The 9,849-nt window shown below is 44.2% G+C and overlaps 1 long non-coding RNA gene across 1 annotated transcript; it reads left to right on the top strand.

Moving 5' to 3' along the window:
• The first annotated feature begins 464 nt into the window (after positions 1-464).
• Positions 465-9,102, top strand: LOC147572114 (uncharacterized). Its single transcript, XR_015246748.1, has 3 exons — positions 465-582; positions 679-790; positions 5,597-9,102. It is a non-coding gene; the product is annotated as an uncharacterized LOC147572114 (long non-coding RNA).
• Positions 9,103-9,849: the final 747 nt, after the last annotated feature.

The following is a 9,849-nucleotide window of genomic DNA, read 5'->3' as shown; positions in this document are numbered from 1 at the left end:
ACCAATCTCAGTGAGAGGGTACCTGAGCACACAAAGGAGAGTGTGGCCAATTTTACCTGGGCAGTGGGGTGAAATGGGGGACCCTGAACTGAGCATGGTCACACGAGCAAGTGTTTTGCAGGATGAGGGAAAGGAAGACGCAATGGGCTGGGAAGGATTTTTTTTTTTTCCTTCCTGAAGAAAAAAATGGCGGGTCCTGGATGCCCCATCACCCTGGGGTAACTGTGACTCCTTCATGGATAAACTGTTCACTGTTCACGTGGATAATTGTTCAGTCGGCTTTCTGCCAAAGAGAGAGGTGCACAGCTCTGAGATGGGTGGCGTCCCTCACATCAGACCTAAAGTGTTCTGTTAATTTCTATTGCCTCTCAAAAAATGCATGTTTTATATCAGCTTATATTTTACTGTCATAGTCTTCAGACTTATTTGAAGTTCTTCCTTTCTAGTGCACAGCCCTGCTCCCGAACTCTTTCTGGAGCCTGATGTGGCCTCGACGAGGGCTCTGAAGTCCTTGCTGGTAGCCGCCCATCTTCGAGACTTCCAAGGTGGAGGCCCTTCACCAGCTTGAGCAAGGCTGCCAAGGTCTGCTCTCCACTCCTCCCAAAAGACTCTCAGCTCTTAAGAGTTTCAACATCTTGGAGGACCGATTAAACACTAATCTCGACTTATGCGTTTTAGGAGCTCCGTTGGCTGAGGCTGCCTGAAATGTCTACTCGGGCACGATGTGAGACGCCCCCAAACTGGACAGCCCCCTCTCAGGTGACAGCGCAGGGATTCCGGCCCCTCCAGGGTGAGTCTCCTTCCCTGTAGGGATGTGCAGCCCATTGACAGTCGTGAGGATGCCTGGCTGGTGACCAGGACAATGATGGGATTCGGGATGTGATCCAAGGCTCCCAGACAAGGTCCTCATAGCATGACCAGAGGTTGGCTTTCTCGTCTGTAGCCATGGGTCTCACCCTATACTCCCCTCAAAGCGTGCACATTAGAGACAAATATGTGTTTTACAAGAGAAACTGACGCCACCTCTGCTGGTGCACCCTCCGACCTCTGCACTTCTAGCTCTCCTCCTCGTCCCTGTCTTATGGGACACACTCTTTTAGACATTACCTCCCAACCTGACAATCTCCTGGCTCCTACCTTCACACCTGTACACCTCTACCCTCTGAGCACCGAGGAAGCAAAGACCCCTCTGGTTACCAGGACCCAGAATGACAAAGAATGACAGCATGATGCTTGTTCCGGCCGTGAAGGCTCCTCCCGTTGCCCGAGACTCACTGGCCGGGCCGACCACACTCAGGTTGCCCGGTGTCTGTGCTCACTCAAAGCCTGGTCCATGGGCGTTCCCGACCCCCGAGGGCTTGCTGGACCTCTTCCCCCTTGGATGCCCTCTTCTATTCTGCGTGTCCTTGAAGTGTGTTTCTGAGCTTGATTGGGATCTGTGTTCTTCTCAGGCTCTGTTACTCACCTTGAGCCAAGCCGTCTACATCTCTGGTGGCAGCTCCATCCGTATTCTGGGTCTTGGCATCCTGGGTCTGGACATCCCATAGTTACCTCAAATCTTGACACGTCCAAAATGGAATCAGTCCCCTTTTGCCAAAGTCTGCTCTTCTCCTGCTTTCCTGCTTTCACTTACCTGTGGCCACTGACATAACAGGCACACAGGCCCCCAGCCCAGACACGGGCTCATCACAGATAGTCCTTTCTCCTTCACCTCCAACCTCCAGTAAGTCACTCATCTTAATTATATTTCTACCATATCTCTTCTGCACCCTCCCTTCCATTTCTTCTGCCCTTGATTGGTTCCGGATGGCATCACTCCTTGCTTGCATTATTGCGATTGCTTCTGAGCTGGTCTCCTTATAAAAGCAACCCCCCCATGGGGCACCTGGGTGGCTCAGTCGGTTAAGTGTCTGACTTCGGCTCAGGTCACGATCTCATGGTTTGTGAGTCGGAACCCCGTGTCGGACTCTGTGCTGACAGCTCGCGGAGCCTGGAGCCTGCTTCGGATTCTGTGTCTCCTCCTCTCCTTGCCCCTCCCCCCACTTGTGCTCTGTCTCTCTCTGTCTCTCAAAAAGAAATAAATGTAAAAAAAAAAGAAAAAAAAAAAAAGCAACTCCCCCCTCCCCATCAAGTGGATATCCATGAGTAAGTGTCCCACTTAATAGATTGTAAGCTTTGTGGAGACAGGGAACTTATTTGCTGACCAGCATAATAAAGATAATGCCTCCCTCCAGGGTAAAAGCTGGGTAAACTTCCTTATAGCCCTATAAACATTGGGGGATCTTTAAGCTCAGGGTTTCTCAGCTGTGGTGCACACCTGCTGCATCCTCAGCATTCACAAGTGCCAGTCTGTTTTGTCCTTGTGGGGCACATGAGAGGCAAGTGAAAACCACAGGAGCGTGAAGCCCGGACGGCTTGCTGTGCCTTGAGTAATAGGCTCCTTTGTCTCTGGTCCAGGCATCTCATGTCATCTGGCAGCATCCACAATACTGTGGTAGGCTTACTTGCTAGCTTGCAAGTGAGATAAAAACTCAGACTCTTAAGCCACGCTTGACATAAGTTTGACATGAATGTAGAAAAGCACATTCATTTAATTGATGGGTTCTGTATTGTTTAGATTCCCACTAGTATATGATGAACTAAGTCAACAGGGCATTCAGGTTTAAATTCTCCGGACACTGCACTCTGCAGTTCCAGTTTCTTATGCTGCCTTTCAGAATCGTTGGTACGTGGGGAGCCCAGGTGACTCAGTCAGTTAAGCCTCGGACTTCGGCTCAGGTCATGATCTGACGGTTCATGGGTTCAGGCCCAGCATTGGGCTCTGTGCTGACAGCTCGGAGCCTGCTTCGGATTCTGTGTCTCCCTCTCTCTCTGCCCTTCCCCTGCTGTCTCTCTCTCTCTCAAAAATAAATAAACATTAAAAAAAAAAAAGAAAAGAACTGTCGGTATGTGATTCTGACCTGTAGAACAGAACCCAGGGAAGAGGTCAAACACTTTCGCTTTGAAATGTCATCTCAAATGTAGGACTGAACTGCAGAATATATTTAGAATACTCTATTCTGGCGAATTTATGTGGTTATACATTTGCCAGAGGGCAGAGTCCAAGGCAGGTGAGCTGTTTTGCAAAGAAAGGGACTATGTTGTACTTGAAGCACAGTAGGATATGTGGCCAGGATGGCGAACGCCTCACCAATCCTGTAGTGCAGGGAACAGTGGAAGGGACTGGGGAAGTCAGTGTAGGAGCTGTATAGACGATCTCATTGAATATTCCAAGATCTGTCAAAGGTGAGAGGTATCAGATTTGGCTCCTGAGTATGGAACCTGATCCAAAGAATGTGAGCACCAAAGAGATCTTTTTTTTTTTCAGTTCGGTCAATGGGATAGCCTCAAATTGAAATTGGTTGTCTCAACGAATGGTGCTTTCCTTACCACGGGAAGGGGCAGGACGACTTAAGGAGCCAGATGGTTGCACTGGATACATTCTAAGATGTCCTAGGAGTTGAAGAGAGCTTAATGCAAAGTAATTGTTTTTGTGGACTTAATACCTATAATATCTCTGTCCATATAACTGATATATTTTATCCACTGCCTCGATAAACAGAAGAGGTTCTTTCTGTTGGAATTTGCTTAATCCACTGACAGACGGTTTTGTTGACAATGACTGTTGCTTGTCTCTGACACTATTTCTACATGTTATAACCATGCAGCCATGGTGTCTGCCCCAGCCACAAAACAGAAGGCTCTCATTGCTCTGCCCACTCCCCAGTGAGACAACAATCGTTACTCATGGACAATGTAATTGACCATTTTGTGCATACCAGGCACTGAACTATGTATTTTTTTATGCTGGGCCCCATTTACTTGTCACAATACCCCGTAAGGTGGGTGTAGCATGAGTCCCTTCGTGTGGTTGACTCAAAGTCATGCAACTTAAGGACCAGAGGGGAGTTTGGGCCCCGGACAGTCTGAGCTCCAAGCCAGTGCTCTTACCAGCTACACATTGAAAATTTAGGCAAAATCAGATGTGGAGAGCAAAAATCTTGCAAGTTGTTAAAACGGCATGAAACGTGGTAGTTTCCCTAAGGTGTTGGAGGAGAAGAGTCACGTGCTTTTCCTTGGATATGAAAAGAACCCAAGCGCTGTTTGTTCATTCCTCTCAATGATGATGTTAATGCTGCGACTTTGCAGGTTATTTTAGGAGATGAAGTATTTCACCACACGGACAGTATGGGAACATTTTTTTTTACATTGTTTTTTTTGGCTGACACTCTTTGGAACTTGGCTGCTCAGTGGGGAATAAGTAAGTTTGAAAAAGCTAAAGATTTCTAAATACAGTTAAAAACATGTACACTTGACGCCTGGGGAAAATCTTTTTCATGGTATTTAAAGGTTTTCAGTCATATAATGCGATTATGCTACAGTTACGTAATATTTGAGGACTCTTCAAAGCTAGATGTGTTGCAGTTCTGTCTCTGGACTGGGCACTCCAGGGTCAAATTAAAAGTGGGCCTTTAAAAAAAATTGCAATGCTATGTTTTCAATGTGAAAAAGTCATTAAATAAAGTTGGCTTTGAAAGGGGAATAGCCTTCCATGAACTTAACGATATTTTCGAAACCGTTGAAAACCATTCGGCCCAGATGGCTTATCCTTGGGGTTGGCAAACGGAGGCCAGATAGTAAATAATTCAGGCATTGTCTTTGGGCATACAGCCTTTGTCGTAACCATTTAATTCTGTCATCCTAGAGTGAAAGTGGCCATAGACAGTTCAGAAACAAATGAGTGTGGTTATGTTCTGACAAAACTCTACGTATGGGCGATGAACATAAATTTCATATATTTTCCCGTGTCACAAAACATGGTTCTTTCCTTTGACTTTTGTCAACCATTTAAACATAAAACTCACCCCTCGCACACAGGCCATACAAAGACAGGCGGAGGGCTGGGCGTGAACTTTGGGCTGTGGTTTGCTGATCCTAGCTTAACCTGCCTTCAGCCTGGCTGCAACACATAGAACGAGAATAGCTCTTGAGAGCCAGCAAGTGAGGCTGGTGACATTGGTGTTGGCACATTCCCACCTCTACTTTCTGCATCCTGTCTCCATTCCTGTACCTCCCAAAGATTACTTGCCTCCAGTCCGGAGAGTTTAATACACGCAGCATACGCACCAGCTGCTTTAGTGACTATAGCTACCCATACACCCCTGTTGGTACCGAGACAAGTGTCATTACCTTTTCTCTAACTCTGTCAGTTGTCTTCACAGGAAACGATTCCGGGATTGCTATTGAGTTTTCCTCAAGCCGGGCTTAGTTCAACCTGCAAGGCTTTGATGGCAAAAACAAACTGTTCCGTTTTTCCATCTGTTCACAGATGCTGTTCACTATTGACACAAAGCCTAGTAAGATGGATATTCCATTACTTCTTCTTGGAAGACAGAATCCCCCCCCCCCCCCAACCCTTGCAGTTAAGTAGAGGCTATGTGACTGGTTTCGGCCAATGGAATGCAGACAAAAGCAATGTGTGCAGTATGCATGTCTGACTCTTAAAACATCCCAAGCTATCTTTCATATCCTCTTCTTCCCTCTTTTGTCCACCTAGCCAAAAGGTAAAATGGGAGAGATGCTGAAGCCCCTCAATACGAGGAGTCACAAAAGAGAGAGGAAGCCGCTCAGTAGGGTGACGTGATCAACAATGGATATTGATTAAGAAACGAACTGTTACTGTTTCGAGCTACTGATTGTGGGGTTGTTTGTTAGAGCAGCTATCACTAATTATCCTGATGAATGTTGTTTCGCTGTATCGCCCAAAGCTTTCATTCAACTTCTCTTTGTCTTTGATGGAGTTTATTGACAACCTCCTGTATTGCAACAATTGCACATTTGCGGCTCCTGATTATAACAGCAAGGAGATTGTTATGAAAGTTCACAAAACCCAGCAATCACACGCCTGGGAATTTGTCTCAGAAAAATAAACATTTATATGCAGGTAAACACCTGTATAGGATGGTTCATAAGTAGCTTTACTTGTGATAGCTCCAAACAGGAAACAATGGAAATATCCCTCCATAGATGAATGGTTTAAAAAAAATGGTACTTTCATACCAGAGAATGCTACTCAGGAATTAAAGAAAACAAACTATTGGATTCAAGACCTAAATGCGAGACCTGAAATCATAAAACTCCAGAACGGAAACATAGATAGTGATCCCTTGGAAGTCAGCCTTAGTAACATATTTATGGGTATGTCCCTTTAGGCAAGGAGAACAAAAACAAAAATAAACTATTGGGACTACACCAAAATAAAAAGATTGTGCAGAGGGGTGGCTCAGTTAGTTGATCATCCAATTCTTGATTTCGACTCAGGTCATGATCCCGGGGTTATGGGATTAAGCGCCATGTCAGACTCTGTGCTGAGCATGGAACCTGTTTAAGATTCTCTCTCTCTCTCTCTCTCTCCCTCTGCCCCTCTTCTCTGCTTGTGCTCTCTTTATCTAAAATGAAAAAAAAAAAAGAAAAAGATTTTGCATAGAGAAGGAAATCATCGACAAAATGAAGAGACAACCTACTGAATGGGAGATGATATTTGCAAATAAATCCAACAAGGAGTTAATATACAAAATATTTTTAGTAAACAATTATAAGTACAAAACTTATACAGCTCAACACCAACCCCCCAATAATCTAATTAAAAATGGACAGAGGATCTGAATAGACATTTTCCCAAAGACATACAGATGGCCAACAGACATATGCAAAGTTGTTCAATATCACTAATCATCAGGGAAATGCAAGTCAAAACCAAAATGAGATCTCAGTTCACACCTGTCAGAATGACTAGAATAATTAAAAAAAAATAAATAACAGGTGTTGATGAGGATGTGGAGAAAAGGAAACCCTCATGCACTATTGGTGGGAATGTAAGTTGACACAACCACTGTGGAAAACAGTATGGAGGTCCCTCAAAAAATTAGAAATAGAAATACCATATAATTCAGTAATTCCACTACTGGGTACCTATCCAAAGAAAATAAAAACATGAATTCAAAATGATGCATCTTTATGTTCATTGCAGCATTATTTATAATAGCCAGGATATGGGAGCAACTCTTGTGTCCAGTGACAGATGACTACATAAAGAAGATGTGAGTATATAGTACTCAGCCACAAAAAAAGAATGAGATCTTGCCATTTGCAAAAACACTGATGGACCTAGAGGATGTTATACTAAGTGAAAGATGTCAGACAGAGAAAGACAAATACTACGTGATTGCATTTTGATGTGGAATCTAAGGATCAAAACAAATGAGCGAACAAGGAAACAAAACAGAGACAGACTCAAATACAGAAACAAACTGGTGGTTGCCGGAGGGGAGCAGTGGGGAGATGGGCAAAATATGTGAAGGGGCTGAAGAGGTACAAACTTGCAGTTATAAATAATTAAGTCATGGAGATGAAAAGTACAGACTAGGGAATGTAGTCAATAATATTGTAATAAGGTATGGTGATAGATAGTAACTACGCTTGCCATGGTGAGCTTTGCATGATGTATTCAGAAAAATACACCAAAACATACTGATACATGCCATGGCTTGGATAGATCTCAAGGGCATTGTGCAGAATGAAAAAAAACAAAAACAATTTCAGAAGGTCACATACTGTGTTACTCCATTTGCATAAAACGTTGGTGTAATGAAAAAATTACAGAGATGGAAAACAGATTGCTAGTGGTTGACAGAGGACAGAGAGGGTGAGGGCTGGGGTGTGAGGGTGTGTGACTTCCTGACTAGCGTGTGGGAGCCCTTGGATGTGATGGGATCGTTCTGTATCTTGATCGTGGTGGTGATTGTATGAATCCCCACACGTGATAAAATCCACAGATCCACACACATACGTCATACTGATGTCCATTCCCTATCAAATTATGGAAGATGAAGTCGCTGAAGGAAACCAGGTTTTCAGGCTCTTACTGCAACTTTTTATGAATCTGTAATTATTGCAAAACTACCATCGATGAAGCCCTTACTCTATGTTGGGGTCCAGGCATTTTTCCTGTGCCATCTCAGTCCTCATAACATTAGGAGGTGGGTATTTTTATCCTCATTTCACAGATCTGGAAACTAAGGAATTAACAGATGAAATAACATGAAGAAGCCCACACAACTAGACACTAATTTAGGAACGAGGAAGGCAAGTTCGTTTATGTGCACCCACAAATGCCGTTCCTCACACCTACTCGTACATCTACTCCGCGTTTTCTCGAGAGTAGTGCCCTATCACTTTAGTGCCACTTGGTAAATGGCCATTATTTTCATAAGAACGCAGAAGAAAGATACTGGACCTTGAAATGTTTTTCTGGCAGGTAGCCGGGTTAGATGACACCTAAGTTTACAAAAATGAGCGGCCAAAAAGCATCAGATCCCGAATGTCCCCATGACTAAAACATCCCTGAAGGAAAACTGAACACAACTGCTTACCCAGATCTAACAATGTTTGTTAAGTACTTACGGCCCAGCTTCCCTGTGGGTCTGCACGTTCTGAATTTCCTACCCTGGCATGGAAACGATTTTATTTTTGTTTTATTTTGCTGGTTACCTTTTACATCCAGGAAAGCATATAAATCCATTTCCCCCATAACGTTACACGGAAAGATTCTGGGACTTCAAAACAATTTCGTCTATTTGCTTACTCTGCCTTTGGCACGCTGACCTTGCAATTCCTCAAGTGTGCCAAACTCAGTACTGCCACAGGATCTTTGCACTTCCTCTTCTCCCTGGCGCACTCTTCCAATGGATCATCACACGGCAATTTCTCTGGCTTTAACGGGGCCCCTCCTCAAATTTCTTCTTCCCAGAGAAGTTGTTCCTCAAATATAATAAATGTATTTATTTTTTAAATTTCTGTTTATTTATTTTGAGAGAGAGAGAGAGAGAGAGAGCATGCACAAGTGAGAGTGGGGGAGGGGCAGAGGGCGAAGGAGAGAGAGAATCCCAAGCAGGCTTCATGCTGTCAGCACAGAGCCTGATGCGGGGCTTGAACCCACAAACCGTGCGATCATGACCTGAGTTGAAATTAAGAATCAAACACTTAACCAAGGAGCCACCCAGCCGCCCCTGTGATCAATGTATTTAAAGTAGCCTCTTTACTATTATCTCTGTCCTCTGGTTCTAATATAGTTTTTGTTGTTGTTGTTGTTGTTGTTAACACTTATCACTATTTGAAATTACACTCTGCATTATTTGTCACTTGTTTATTATCTCTCTCAATAAAATATAAATTCCTCACAGGGCAATCATCTGTTTTCATTCACTGCTGTACCCTCAGCATCTAGAATATTTTCTGGCCCATCGTAAGCTCTGTGTTTTACCTGAATGAACAAGTGAATAAGTGCTGTGCCCACCAGAACTTGTCCCTTCACTCCAGCCAGGGGATTACACTTCTCTTTACCCACCAGCCCCAGGCTCAATGTGTTCGAGATTTGGTTATTGTCTTTATAAGAGACCCGTGTAGACTTCTGAGCTAGATATGGTTTATTTTCCAGGTTGTCCTTTTACTTAGTGTCCTGTGTGCTTCCTGAGTCATCTCTGTGGGTTCTCGGCCTCAGGTTTCATTCGGGTCTTTTCTGCCCATTCTATTTCTCCAGGTTTAGGTCCTTTGCTGCTAATTCTGACCCTTCAAGACCGGCTAATGGCTGGTCTCCGGACCAAGGCTGGCAGTGACCTTTAGGACCGGAAGAAATCCTCTCCCTCTGCTCTGTGTACCTGTTGACAGTTTAGTGTGGTCCTGTCCACCATCTTGAACCCCCAGCTTTCATTCAAATGCTCAGCCCAGCTTTTCCTTCCAGGTCTACCCTGC

This window comes from Puma concolor, chromosome F2, assembly GCF_028749965.1.
Source record: "Puma concolor isolate L17-30 chromosome F2, mPumCon1.1.hap2, whole genome shotgun sequence".
In the NCBI taxonomy this organism is placed as follows: Eukaryota; Metazoa; Chordata; class Mammalia; order Carnivora; family Felidae; genus Puma; species Puma concolor.
This window is presented reverse-complemented; position numbering and strand designations above follow the sequence as displayed.